This window comes from Quercus lobata, chromosome 8 (assembly GCF_001633185.2).
Source record: "Quercus lobata isolate SW786 chromosome 8, ValleyOak3.0 Primary Assembly, whole genome shotgun sequence".
Classification (NCBI taxonomy): domain Eukaryota; kingdom Viridiplantae; phylum Streptophyta; class Magnoliopsida; order Fagales; family Fagaceae; genus Quercus; species Quercus lobata.
The window spans coordinates 34,979,944-34,992,262 of record NC_044911.1 but is presented as its reverse complement, the minus strand read 5'-3'; the positions used below and the strand labels follow the sequence as shown (position 1 = coordinate 34,992,262).

Genomic DNA, 12,319 nt, shown 5'->3' with positions numbered 1-12,319 from the left:
AATAAAATTGCCTATAACTTGATTTCATGGAGATCGAGTTACAAAACGTCACTATAGGTCCTTAAAAACGTCATTATAGGGCTCCAAAATTTTTTATTTTTTTTTTAACTCGATTTTGAGAAAATCGAGTTACAAAAGATGTGCATTTCTCTAATTAGTTTGGGAATGGGGGCATAAGGTTATATAATTTGGGTGAAAAGGACATAAGGCCATTTTGTCCGTTGCTTCTCCATTTGTTATGCCACGTGAACATTTTCGGATAGTGAAAATTACATATGAAACAAAGGCAATCTTCGATCATATGAGAAATTAAGTAAAATGAATATTTTAAACATACCTCTTGCAATTTAATTTTACACACAAACTTGAATATAACTGTTGGGAAAAATATTATATAAATGTGAATAAATTTCAGCAAGTATAGTGGAAGCACAAGCACACAAGAACATATTGATTTATGTGGAAAACCCTTTCTCTTTAAAATAAAAAATCACGGGACAAATTTCAAATAATTTCACTACATTAAATAGATACTATAACACTTAAAAATATAACTTGAGCAAAATAAATATTATAATCTCATTGGTCGAATGGCCTCCTTTTATTTCTTCATCATACTTAAAGATACAATTTTCTCCTTTTATTTCTTCTAATAATTTCACTATATGAAATAGATATTATAACACTTAAAGATACAACTTTAGCGAACTAAGATATTATAATCTCACAATTTTCTCTCTCCCTTGTTTTTTTTTTTTTTTCTCTCTCTCTCTTGTTGTGAGACTGCACTCTCCACAGTCTCACTCTCACTCTCTGAGACTTCTCACTAACTCATTGGCCGAATGGCCTCCTTTTATTTTTTCATAAGCTTTACTTTCTTTTCTTCTTTGAACGTGTCTCACATGCTTAACATCACATCTTAATAAATGTAAGCCAACTTGCCTTGACTTTTGTACATAAAAGATGACTTCAATTCTTCTCTTTCAGCAAGCTTCTCCAGCAAGCTCATTTAATTTTGCTGACTCTCGGTAATGGGCTTGGCTTACCTCAGGTACTTTTTTAACTGAATGCATTTTTTTGTTTTAAATGGTAGGGAGTTTTAATTTTCACATTTTATTTAATTAGTGGATGATGTGTCAGTTTTTCATTAAAACAAAAAGAAATTTCAGTTAAAAAAGTACTGGAGATAATCCAAACCCACCAACAACCTGTCCAACAAGCTCATTTAATGAGCTAAGCCAAAGTGTGGGTTGGACTCATGTGGTGCAATGCACCCAACAATTACTTCATAAATGCATTTAAATAGAAAGATTAACACCTCTATAATACACAGCATACACAAAACCAAATGAAAATAGTGAATTAACCTTGTACCTCAATTGATATTTCATAGTGTTTTCAATATAGATATTCAGAAGTCAAATTCTCTTACTCCAATTATTGGTGTATAAAGAAAAAAACTAAAGGAAACAGGTATTATTATTTCCATTATTATTTTCCTTTTTCTTCCTTTATTTGCTCTATGCACTTAAGTTCAGCATTTAAGCTACTTTACTTTTCTAGTGTTTACCAAAGGAAAAGCGCTTAGCAAAGGCAGGAAAGCATATTTATAGAATGGATCGAATGCTACCGCTGATAAGTCAAAAGATTCAAAACATTAAGGTGAGGAATGCAAACTTTTAATCATTGTTTTTAAGCCTAGATCGGACCAGTCGTCGGTCTAGTTGAATTAACCGGGAACCGGTCCTTAGAACCCGGTTCATCCATGTCATTATTTTGGTAAAAATTAGTGAAGTATGTTGCTGGCAAACTTGAACCTGCTCTTAGCAAGTGAAATAACATCTCCAGCATGCAAACCATTGGGCCATGTACATCTTGTTGGTTAGGAATGAAAAATTAGTAAATATAAACCAATTTAAGTATCAAATTATTAAAAAATTAAATTACACATCATGGTTTGATCTTGGTTGAATCTCGGTCTGACTTTAAAAACCTTGAATCTCTCATTTTCTCGGTTCATTAAACGGTACGGGTTTCAAAACCATGCTTTTAATATGAGTGTGTTGAAACAGCTAAAGAATTCTACATTGGTTAGGTTTGAGATTTAGTACGCGCTTGGATAGCATCTACATCTTGCGTCTGGCGATTTCTTTCTTTTCTTTATTCTTTTTTTGTTTTTTTGTTTTTTTTTGAGAAGCGCATTTCAGCTTATCCAGTGGATCCCGTGCACTATTCATAGGACCTACAAACCTCTTTTTTCAAAAAAACTTTCATTAAAAATGGGTCCCATAATACTATTCACACATTTAAACATTATTTTGTTACAGTGTTTTCAGTTTTCAGCAAAATAAGCGGTATCCAAACACACCCTTATTATAGGTTTATGTCCTAAATGGCAGTGACCTTCTTATATGATGCATGACCAAAGGAGTAATACCATATTGTAGACCTTTTTTGTTTAAAGGGAAATGTTAACGAATGTCCTAAGGGCATTAGTTTAGCAACTATTTTTAGAAATATTTTTATGATAAAATGAAAAGCAATTAATTGTGTTGACATCTTTTTATATTTCCTAAAAAAGTGTTGTTAAAACTTTCCTAATATAGTTTATTAACAATTGCCCTAAGTGCATCCGTTAACATAACCCTTGTTTAAATTAGGAAAATAAATATTTTAATGGTGGTTAATAACAGTGTATTGTTTATATATATATATATATATATATTCTTTTATGATTTAATTTATTCTTTGTAGTCAATAACATGAAGAATCTATATTGGTCTCACTTTGGCTAAAAACAAATATTCTAATTTGAAGATGTCCATGCAAAGTTAAGAGAGAGAGGAAAAAAAATCATGTAAATAAAACATATGTTGGTGTGTGTAGGCTTCGCTGCTTAAGCTCTATACAGCCACAGGCCACTTTTTAGATCTCCTCTACCATTTCATTGATTTATTCTTTGGAAGCTAGCTAGGCACGTGACTCGATAATGCAGGTCTTGTACTAACCATGTTTTGTTTTTGATTATTTGTTTGTAATTTTTAGGATTGTCTAGAATATAACTTTATTTCCTCCTTTTACAAATCTTTAGGAGTATTTTAGTCAAAATTAAGTCCTTATATGTGGTAGAGTCCCTTAAAATGCAAGTTGATTAACCGAATTATTTAGTCAAGTGATTACTTAAGTAAATTATTCAAATCTTGGTTAACACAAATAAGTCATATCATGTAAACAATGCGGAAAATAAAGAATACAATGATATGATAACTTAGGAAAACTAAACCGGTAAAAAACCTCGAGAGGATTTAACCTAGCTATTTTCAAGGTAAAACAGATCTACTATGAAATAATTGGAGTTTTACAATAGCAACTTACTACCATGACTACGTGACAGCTCCGAGTTCATGGACTATTTCTTTCTTGGATTCACAGTAACCACAAGTACTCCCACTTGTGTTTTTCTTTAAGCTCTTTATGCAGCAACTGAAGAGATTACCAAGCTCTCGACATCAATCTTGATCTTGATAACTCTAAGTGTGTATAAAGGCAAACAACTCTAGATCTCACAAGAGATTCACACACACAGTCTGCACAAAGCAACACCCATCATTTATTATATATTCATCATTTTGAGTATGACATGGTACAGAGAGATCTAGTTTGAATTACCTCTCTCTCTCTCTCTCCATTCTTTGTTTGCTTTGGCAATAATGTTTTCTAGAAAATTAGTCATTTTTCAAAAAAAGTTTTCTATAAAACTATTTTATTTTTCTTTGTTTGGTAGTAACTGTAAGGGCGGTTTTGGGGCCTAGGCCCAGCAAGCAGGCAATTCTGGCCCAAAAGACCCTCAACAATGAATTTGTAGAGAGTGAATCACAGAACTAGGTCTTGACAGAGTAAACATAACTATTAGTAAGCCATGAAACCACTAGAACGTGGGGATATATTTCATTAAGTCTCTTGGGATAACAGTCCATAGGGCTGTATCTTATGCTATGTTTACAGAACTCCTTTCTTTCTCTCTCTCTTTTCCTTACTTATTTTTCTCTCTCTCCTTTTCTCCCCCCTTCGTCATGGGGATTTTCTTCTCTTATATAGCATCCTTCAATTAATAATGGCCCTACACTTGTTAACCATCTGGGCCTCTACTTGAGTGCCTGTCCTATAGGACATCCTCCTTCTTTTCTGTAAGTTACACTGGCCAAGATAATACTGTTCTCCTGTCCTCTCTACATTAATGCGGCTGGAAAAGTAGCTTCCCTACATTTAATGCGGCAGTTGTGGTTGCCCCTTGAACGTCTAGCATTTCCCTTTGATTTGGGATGATTTCTCACCATGTAAAGGGTGTGAGTTGGACTCCCATTTGGTGCGTTCGAGGAGACATCCCTCCTCGGACGCCCCTTAAACAAGCCCGGCCCAACAGGATTGGGCTGGGAGTCCTCTGGCCATGTCTTCACTTCCTGTTATGGCTGGGCTCTGCACAGGTACCAAGGCCCACTGTTGACTGATGAATTTTACCCCCACAGTAACCTTAAATGAGTTGAAATATAATTTTTAACTTCTCTTATTTAACATACTGTGAAATAGAGTTGTTTTCCAAAAAAAAAAAAAAATAGTAGAAAACAATCTCTAAAAATAAGTCATTTTTTTTTATATTGACCAAAGATAGTTTTCCTTTGACTCATTTTTTTTAATGCTACCGAATACTAGAAAACATGGAAAACTATTTTTACATAATATTTTCATCAAAACAAACAGAGCGTAAGTATTCCTCTTTTACTTGTAATCATTTAGATGAAATCATTAGTATTTGTTTATTACTTTTCCATTTAAGTTTATATATATATATATATATTTTTTTTTACTATGGAATTCTCTCCTCATTTTGACTTGATAATAGAGGAGGAAACACAAGATTTTTCCAATGTGAACACATCCCTTAGCTTGTTTAATAACCAGTCGTTGGACTCTTATCTTGTTTCGTTGTGAGATAGAGTTGTTTTCCAAAAAAAAAAAATTAGTAGAAAACAATCTCTAAAAATAAGTCATTGTTTTTATATTGATCAAAGATAGTTTTCCTTTGACTCATTTTTTCTAATGCTACCAAATACTAGAAAACATGGAAAACTATTTTTACATAATATTTTCATCAAAACAAACATAGCGTAAGTATTCCTCTTTTACTTGTAATCATTTAGATGAAATCATTAGTATTTGTTTATTACTTTTCCATTTAAGTTTATATATATATATATATATTTTTTTTTTTTTTATATATATATTTATATATATACTATGGAATTCTCTCCTCATTTTGACTTGATAATAGAGGAGGAAACACAAGATTTTTCCAATGTGAACACATCCCTTAGCTTGTTTAATAACCAGTCGTTGGACTCTTATCTTGTTTCGTTGTTGGACTATTATTCAAGTACTTGTTGTAGGGGGTCATCATTTGGGTTGACATCATTGCAGGAGTTACTTTTGAAAGATCATTATAATTCTTGCTAGGTGTAATCTCTAGACCTAGAGCTAAAATGGGTCTTTCACAATTCATCGATAGCATTTGGGTTATAATCTAAGCCCAACATTGAGTTTTGGGTTTGGCTTCCCAAAAATTATCATTTGCAACAAAATGAACCCTTAAGAGCATTAGTATCAAGTGTGCTAAGTGCCAAATATTTGGCATTTGACACATCAAACACCAAAAAACAGGCCTCATGAGATGTGTCAAATGCCAAATAATTTTGGCATTTGCTAGAGCACAATCCGATTAATGAAATTGTATGGACAAAAATGCTATAATTATTTATTAAACTCTCTCTCTCTCTCTCTCTCTCTCTCTCTCTCTCTCTGTGTGTGTTGCTTCTCACTCTTCTCTCTTACTATCTTCCTCTCTTCCTCTATCACTCTCTTCCTTAGCCACCACTGATCTACCACCCTTCGCCATTGATTTGCTACATCATGTCGCCAATCTCACCATCTTCCTCAGCCACAAGCTATTGATTTGACCCTCCTCCTCAACCACATCGCCAATCGCCCTCCTTCTTACCCATGTTGCCATCTCACTTGCTTCCTTTTTTTGTGGGTTTTCTTTTGTGGTTGTGGGTTGATTTTGATGGTTGTGGTGGCTGATTTTGGGGGTTGTGGGCCGATTTTAGTGGTTATGGTTACCATGGTGGGTAGTGGTTGGATTGATTCTGGGTTTTGGTTATAGTGGTCGGTGGTAATTGGTTGATTTTGGGTGGTGGTGGGTTTGTGGTAGTGTTGGGTTGTGGGTGGTGGTGGGTTTCCAATTTGGTGGGTGGTTTATGGGTGATGGTGGGGTTCCGATCTAGAGGATGGGCTATGGGTAGTGGCATTGGTGTTGGCTGTGGGTTTTGAATTTATTTATTTATTTTATTTGTATGAGTTTTTTTAGGTTATTTTATGTGTTGTACATATTATTTTAATGTGTTGGATGAAAAAATAGAACATCTGACGTAGGTAAATTGTAAAATAGTATGTTAAAATGGATAAAGTAACTTCTTAGCACAACTGATGCTGATGCTCTAACAGAGGTTTTCTATCCTTCCTTTGGATTTTAGAATTCTTTTAATAGATCAAAGAATTTATTCTTGAAGCAGACGTATCATGTTTCATTTTGACAACCATTGCATCATTCTTTATATACCTAATGCTAAAAGTTAGACATGTCACATGTCGCAACCTTAATTATTTGCGCATTATAATGAACTGATTTTGTTTTGTAAAGGATCCCAAGCTAAAATTGAAGGTTTAATTCAGAGATATTCTCGCGCATGCTATGACATTGCCAAATTTGTTTACACAGCAATACTGGCCATCGTTGGAGTTGGTACATAACTCTCTTTTTTTTGTTATTATTATTATTATTATTGATAATGTACTCTTTCTTTCTTTCTTGAATATATCCACATTTGTAACTTGGGAAATGTTATTTATACACATCTTGTGCTCATGTCTTCTGTACACCATTTGTTCGCACTGTTGATTTTGAGTTAATGTATTATTTTGATAAGAGTGGTGTTTGTTTCACACACAACCGTATATACAAGCAAAATTTGCATTAAAATCATGATTTCAGTGAAAATTTAATGGACTTACAATTTGAATATGATGATATATATGATACAGAGAAGATGTGTGCATGAAGTGTACAAGTTAATATATACATGTAGCTCCATGTTAACATGCATATTAATACATTTGCCTCCTCATAATATAAATTCCCTTGTATGATTATTACTTATTAGGATCAGATGAATTATTATTATTATTTCTTGATGAATAGGATCAGATGAATTAAAGAAGATAAAAGAGAAGCACGTTTTATCTCTTAGAGTCCTAAAACATACTATCAAAGCTTTACCCATAAATTATTACATTTTGGAAAAAGGGCAGAACCCTGGGCGGATACTATTCCTCCAGGAACCTACTGTGGACGAAGTTATTGACATGGACATCGGTTCATCCTCTAAAGACAAGTTTCCAATGGCTATCCAAGATGATACGGACGAAGGCAAAAATATAGCACTCTTGGTAGTGGATAACAGACAACCCCAGATACATCAGCTATTGCTTAAGAGAGAGTTACGTACAGAGACAATGCTGCAAAAATTGGATAAAGACGGGAAACAACGCATTGCATCTTGCAGCGAAGCTAAGAATAAATAAGCCCTGGCTAATTCCTGGGACCGCATTGCAAATGCAATGGGAAATCAAGTGGTACGAGGTATGAACTCAAAACCATCTTGAACTGCTTGATTTTTATCAAACAGCTTGCCTAGGCGTTTGACTGCTGCATGCCCTGAACCTTACATGAAATATAGCGTTGCAAATACTGGCCTACTAAAAGTAGTTGAATCATGTTTCTTTATTGGGCAAATTACAATTTGCTCATCTTTAATTTAACTGGAATTTAAGTTGTTTATTTGTGGTTTAAAATTTTATATTTTATCTACTTGAGATTAGAAGTTCAGTTAGAGTTCCATAACTGGGCTAAGTAATTTTGCTCCACTTTTATGTTTTTCTCCTCAAAAAAATAAAAAAACATAAAAATACAAGATCAAATAAGATAAAAAATAACCTAGTGAAATACTTGCATCATGAGATTTTAAACCACAGGTAGACAATTTAAATTTTGGTCAAACTTCAGCGGGTAAAGTGTTAAATTTCAAATCACAAGTAGGCAATTTAAATTTCGATCAAACTACATATGAGTAAGTTGTAATTTGTCATTCTTTATTTTATCAACAGATTAAGTGTACAAGCCACTTCATCTAATTTAATAAAAAGTGGAGCTCTTCTTAACATATATGCAACACTCCATATCTAGGTGAGGAAGGTAGTTTTCAATATGTGCCAGGCCAATTTATAAGTAATGCGTACTAATTAATTAAAGAACATTGTCAAACATATTCCCTCAATGGGCTAGGGCAAAGTATATATATATATATATATATATACATATTTGTTATTGATAATTTGATAGTTTGGAGAGAGGAGATTTGAATTCAAAACGATTTTATTGGAAGTATTAAAAGGTGTAAGTTAATTAACAAACACTTGACAAAAATGCAAATAAATGAAATTAAAAGTTAATAACTTGTATTTTGAAATGACAATAGTAACAGGGATCTCTAGTTTAGGGGGCCTTAAGCAGCTTATTTAAAGTTTGTTATGCCTTAATCAAATAATAGATTGGGCATACCCTTGCAATATGGTAATTAAGGGTATATTAAGAAAATTCAATAGGGCAAGGTTTTCCTTTAAATATGTTTTAGCACTAATTTGAAGGAAATCGGTATTGCCAAATCACATAAATTTTGTAGATGATTTTCTCTATGTTCTCCCTCTTTTTACTCTCTCTCTCTCTTCTTCTTCTTCTTCTTCTTCTTCTTCTTCTTTTTTTTTTTTTTTTTTTTTTTCATTAAAATTGCTTTAAAATAATTGTTCAACACTTGGTTTAATTCCATTGATTGACAATGCACTTCAAGTTTAATTTGCTACCCTAAATTTTCATCATTGCAAGTATACTTTGTTATGAAATTGTTTAGAAACAATCTAAAACTGTATCGTTTTTAATTTTTAATTTTTAATAAATGCAGTATGTGAAAAGAACCGTGCCACAATACCTACTTTACCAACCCAACAACGACAAGAAGATTCCGGCACAGTTATTCACTGAACACCTCGAGAAACTCGTCCAAGAGGGAGGTGAATGGCTTAGCAAAACCTCTGAATCCTGCTCAGTTGTAGCTGCACTCATTGCCACTGTTGCCTTTGCAAAATCAACCGCTATCCCAGGTGGTATCAAGGAGGGTAGCGGCTCACCATACCTTGAAACGTATCCAGCATTTGACGTCTTTGCTGTGACCTCACTTGTCGCCCTGTGCTTCTCTGTCACAGCCTTGTTCTTGTTTCTTGCTATCCTCACTTCCAGATACCAAGAAAAAGATTTCCGTAGCGACCTACCAAGGAAACTTCTGCTTGGATTAACTTCACTCTTCGTGTCCATTGCATCGATGTTAGTCTCTTTTTGTGCAGGACATTTCTTTGTGCTTAGAGATTAATTAAAAAACAAGGCGCTTCCAGTGTATGCAGTGACATGCTTGCCTATAACGTTCTATGCCATTGTACAGTTTCCGCTCTACTTTGATCTTGTAAGGACTTACTTCAGGAAGGTGCCTCGGTCGAGCCACAAGGTGGTTTCTCTCTAAGGTGTTGTTTCTCTACATTTTATAGCTGTGTGTTTCATTGTTTTACTTGGGTGTGGGATTGAGAAATCAACTGTTTTTCTAAGGTGTTCTGTGTTTAGCAACTATATCTGTTTGTGTGTGTCTGTATGCCCAAGTGTGACGGGCCTGGATTTTAAACTTCATGAAATGTTAAGACTTATGAATTTAAGTAATGAATAACTGAGTTCTCTCTCTCTCTCTCTCTCTCTCTCACAAGAAATATACTTGTGACATGATGCCCTTATACAAAAAAATAAGGCATGTTTTCACTTTATTGCAAGTGGAATATTCTTTCAATTATCATGGTTTGATGGATGATCTGTAAATTTCTATAATTACATGCTTATTTTTAACCGAACCAAGTGTTGAAACCTTCTTGCAATACCTCTGCAAAATGTAATTACATAAATGAAATATTGTTCCCAGATTTCCTTAGGATGAATTTATAACAATAATAAAAGCGTTACATTGGGAGGAGATACAAAAAATTTTTTAGTTCTTGATGCAATGGTCACTTCACAAGTATTGAATATTTGTGGGGTGTGGAGGATAAGAGCGAGGTTCAAGTCACCAAGAGGGAATTTTACACAAATATATATTTAAATTAAGCTAAAGTAGAATTTATATATATAAAAAATTAGTTTATTTTTTAATTTGAAAAACAAAAATACATGTACAACACCGATAAATTACCACTCCCAAGACCATAGATAAATTTTAGCTAACAATATTGTGTATATTATATAATAAATTAAATTTGTGTCTTAAATACTTAGTCGTATACTCGTATCAAATAGGCATCCTCTCTTGATATGCTTTTTCCCTTTTTTTTTTTTTTTTTTTTTTTTTTTTTAAATTCTCTTTTAGCCATGTGACGTATTATAAGAATATTAAAAAATAATATAATATATATATTTGAGATGTTATTTCAACTGATAACATTATAAATGATTTTATTAGAGCATAATTCTAAAGCTTAAATCTATATTCCATCAAATTTATATCAAACAATTTATAATAATAACTAGTATTTGAATTCGTCAATTTTAAACCTTTAAATTCAAATGCAACATACTAATAAATACTAAATGACAATTAGTGTGACTAATGTCAAAATATTCAACATGTCACTCTTTGTAATATAATTAACTTCAAAAGCTATTGAAGAAATTATGAAACATTTGTTATATTGGTAAGTTACAAATGAATCCAATGAGTCTTAAACTTACAACTTACCTTTTATCCTATTATTACGAGAGAATGAAGTATTGGTTGAGTTACAGCTTGTTGAAGAAAGAATTGTGAAACGTGAAATGTAGATAAAGAACCATATATACATACCTGAAAAATGATTACTATATATATATATGTTAAGTGCAAGCCAGACCTCCTCTTGCTAATCAATGTCAGATGACAACCAGAGTTCCCCCAAACACTTCAGTGGCTTAGAAGTACCCTTTAATTGAGGGTTTCTTTAGAATTCCATAGAAGTGGTCAAGGGAACTCTAGGGGACAACTGACCTTTCCTTTCTCTTATTTTGGTTTATTTTTTGTTCTTGGCAAAGCAATGTAAACCAAACCTACTATTTATAGAAAAAGTTCTTTATCTTCATCATGATTCAGTAAAGGATGCCTTTGGGTACGAGAGGACCATTAGAGATAAAAAAAATATCAACATACATGGACAGAAAATTGAACTTTGAACCTGGACAGAATAATGGGTCACATGAGGAGTAGAGAATAAAAATTTCGGTTGAGTGGCCAGAACTTTTCGGCTTACCCAAACTCGTTCTTTCTTTTCATCTCTATGGTCTGTCATTTTTCAACATATATATGTTATACGGAGTACAAAATAGTACATGCTTGAAGCACGTATATTAGTCCAATACATTAGTATTACAATACATACATTCAAGTCCCGTAGCTCGAGTACTTGACGAATTGTCATGTAATATATATGTGTGGTCCTGTACACATCTTATCGTTTTAGTGCACCACTTGACAAAACTTTCTAGTAATAGCTAGAACTGATTCACATTAGAAAGCCTCTTTGTGATCACAATGGGGGTGTACGTATATACTAGAATCCAGTCAATAGTCGCTTTATATCAATGAAAGAAGCTGGAAAGGAATGGCTCTAATGATGATAGAGTGTGAAAAGGTGCAATGGGCACATGGCCACTCATCTTGATATTATTCTCTCAACCTTCAATTTAGCCCACTTTTTCGTCTAGATTCACTTCCTACAGCTTTATTATCCCCTAAGATTTCTCAACTCTCAAGGCAAAGTATAGAGCAACGAATTGCAAAGATGCATGGGAACCTAGCTTGCTAGAAATAGTAGACTTAATTGGTACTCATAAACCCCGTATATAGAGCCAGCAATACAAACATATGGAGGTGCCAAAACATGCATCCACTGTCCCCTGGAGTTCCCTTGACCACTTCACTAGGGATTCAATCTCTTTGAAGTAAAGGGTCATTGATCCTCGCTACTGAAGTGTTTGGGGGAGCTCCTGATGGCACTTGATGCTCAGCCAACAAAAACAAAAATGGGCCTT

At 33.5% G+C, this 12,319-nt stretch overlaps 1 pseudogene; it reads left to right on the top strand.

The window, feature by feature from the left end:
- Positions 1–7,476: 7,476 nt before the first annotated feature.
- LOC115956785 lies at positions 7,477–9,923 on the top strand (annotated as a pseudogene).
- Positions 9,924–12,319: the final 2,396 nt, after the last annotated feature.